This window comes from Anolis sagrei, chromosome 5, assembly GCF_037176765.1.
Source record: "Anolis sagrei isolate rAnoSag1 chromosome 5, rAnoSag1.mat, whole genome shotgun sequence".
In the NCBI taxonomy this organism is placed as follows: Eukaryota; Metazoa; Chordata; class Lepidosauria; order Squamata; family Dactyloidae; genus Anolis; species Anolis sagrei.
In genome coordinates this window covers 87,693,051-87,695,839 of record NC_090025.1, presented here as the reverse complement: position 1 = coordinate 87,695,839, position 2,789 = coordinate 87,693,051, and positions in this window count along the sequence as shown.

Genomic DNA, 2,789 nt, shown 5'->3' with positions numbered 1-2,789 from the left:
GCGCGCGCGCGCCCGTGCCAGAGGGAGAAAGTGAAGAGCGACGGTTAGGCGTGCACTGCGCATGTGCGAAGAGGGGGGCGGGGGACGCCTGGACCTCTGCCACTTTTGGGAGTGGAGTCGACAACAGAGAGGCGGAGGGGAGCGCTCCTAGAGCGGTGGGCTTTGGACTAATTTTTCACTCCTTCACTGCAGTGTGAATCAAGGAGCCTAGAATCATCTTCTTCTTTCTATATAAATAAAAATGTAATGTTCGTTTGTGGGATTAACAGAACTCAAAAACCACTGGAAGAATTGACACCAAATTTGGACACAAGACATCTAACAACCCAATGTATGTCCTTCACTCAAAAAAAAATGATCTTGTCATTTGAGAGTTGTAGTTGCTGGGACTTATAGTTAACTTACAATCAAAGAGCATTCTGAACTCCACCAATTATGGCATTGAACCAAACCCGGCACACAGGATTCCCATGACCAACAGAAAAGACTGGAAGGGTTTGCTGGGCATTGATGTTGAATCATAGAGTTGGAAGAGACCTCATGGGCCATCCAGTCCAACCCCCTGCCAAGAAGCAGGAATATTGCATTCAAATCACCCCTGACAGATGACCATCCAGCCTCTGTTTAAAAGCTTCCAAAGAAGGAGCCTCCACCACACTCCGGGACAGAGAGTTCCACTGCTGAACGGCTCTCACAGTCAGGAAGTTCTTCCTCATGTTCAGATGGAATCTCCTCTCTTGTAGTTTGAAGCCATTGTTCCACGTCCTAGTCTCCAAGGAAGCAGAAAACAAGCTTGCTCCCTCCTCCCTGTGGCTTCCTCTCACATATTTATACATGGCTATCATATCTCCTCTCAGCCTTCTCTTCTTCAGGCTGAACATGCCCAGCTCCTTAAGCTGCTCCTCATAGGGCTTGTTCACCAGACCCTCTTCTTATATAAATAAAAATGTAATGTTCATTTGTGGGATTAACAGAACTCAAAAACCACTGGAAGAATTGACACCAAATTTGGACACAAGACACCTAACAACCCAATAAATATCCTTCACTCAAAAAATTGATTTTGTCATTTGGGAGTTGTTGCTGGGATTTATAGTTCGCCTACAATCAAAGGGCATTCTGAACTCCACTAATGATTGAATTGAACCAAAGGTGACACACAGGACTCCCACGACCAACGGAAAAGACTAAAAGGGTTTGCTGGGCATTGACCTTGAGTTTGGGAGTTGTAGTTCACCTACATCTACAGAGCACTGTGGACTCAAACAATGATGGATCTGGACCAAACTTGGCACAAATATTCCGTATGCCCAAATATGTACTCAGGTGGAGTTTTTTTTTTTTTGGGGGGGGGGATAGACTTTGGCATTTGGTAGTTGTAGTTACTGGGATTTATAGTTCACCCACAATCAAAGAGCATTCTGAATCCCACAAATGACAGAATTGGGGCAAATTTCCCACACAGACACAAACAATTATGGATCTTCACCAAACTTTACACAAATACTCAAGATGCCCAAATGTGAACACTGGAAAATAGAATCTTGCAGTTGCAGTTGCTGGGATTTATAGTTCACCTAGAATCACAGAGCATTCTGAACCCCACCAATGATAGAATTGAACCAAACCTCCCACACAGAACCCCCATGACTACCAGATTGGGCCACAGCAACGCATGACAGGGGATTATTGCAATATAGATTTATAAGACAAAGGATTCTTGTCTGCTGGAGCTAGGTATGAATGTTTCAACTGACCACCTTGATTAGCATACAATGGGCTGACTGTGCCTGATGTGGTGGCAAAACAAGCCAATGGGATTTTGGCCTGCATCAATAGGAGCATAGTGTCTAGATCTAGGGAAGTAATGCTACCCCTCTATTCCACTTTGGTTAGACCACACCTGGAATATTGTGTCCAATTCTGGGCACCACAATTCAAGAGAGATATTGACAAGCTGGAATGTGTCCAGAGGAGGGCGACTAAAATGATCAAGGGTCTGGAGAATAAACCCTATGAGGCTTAAGGAGCTGGGCATGTTTAGCCTGAAGAAGAGAAGGCTGAGAGGAGATATGATAGCCATGTATAAATATGTGAGAGGAAGCCACAGGGAGGAGGGAGCAAGCTTGTTTTCTGCTTCCTTGGAGACTAGGGCGCAGAACAATGGCTTCAAACTACAAGAGAGGAGATTCCATCTGAACATGAGGAAGAACGTCCTGACTGTGAGAGCCATTCAGCAGTGGAACTCTCTGCCCTGGAGTGTGATGGAGGCTCCTTCTTTGGAAGCTTTTAAACAGAGGCTGGATGGCCATCTGTCAGGGGTGATTTGAATGCAATATTCCTGCTTCTTGGCAGGGGGTTGGACTGGATGGCCCATGAGGTCTTTTCCAACTCTTTGATTCTATGATTCTATGATGTATGGAGCCCAACTCAGTCCCTTCTCAAACTATGCCCCTCTGCAGCAAGTACAATCAAAATTTCTAAGATCAGCGATGCAGCTCCCCCTGCAACTAGAGACAGGCCTCGTGAGAGTGGAGGCGAGATTGTGGACAGCCACCCTCAATTATTGGCTGCATCTGTCTTTCTCAACATGTGGACTTGCTCCATTAACTCTGAGAGATGAATTTCAGTCTACATGGAATAAGGTAGAGGCAGTCAAAATTGCAACTCTAGGCTTCTCTCAAGGACAACTGCTAGGTATGGGATGGGACCAAGCCAAGGATCTTATTAGAAAATGGATCCAGGATATAGAGCGACAATCAGACTTAGCCTGCTCTCCAGCATTCACC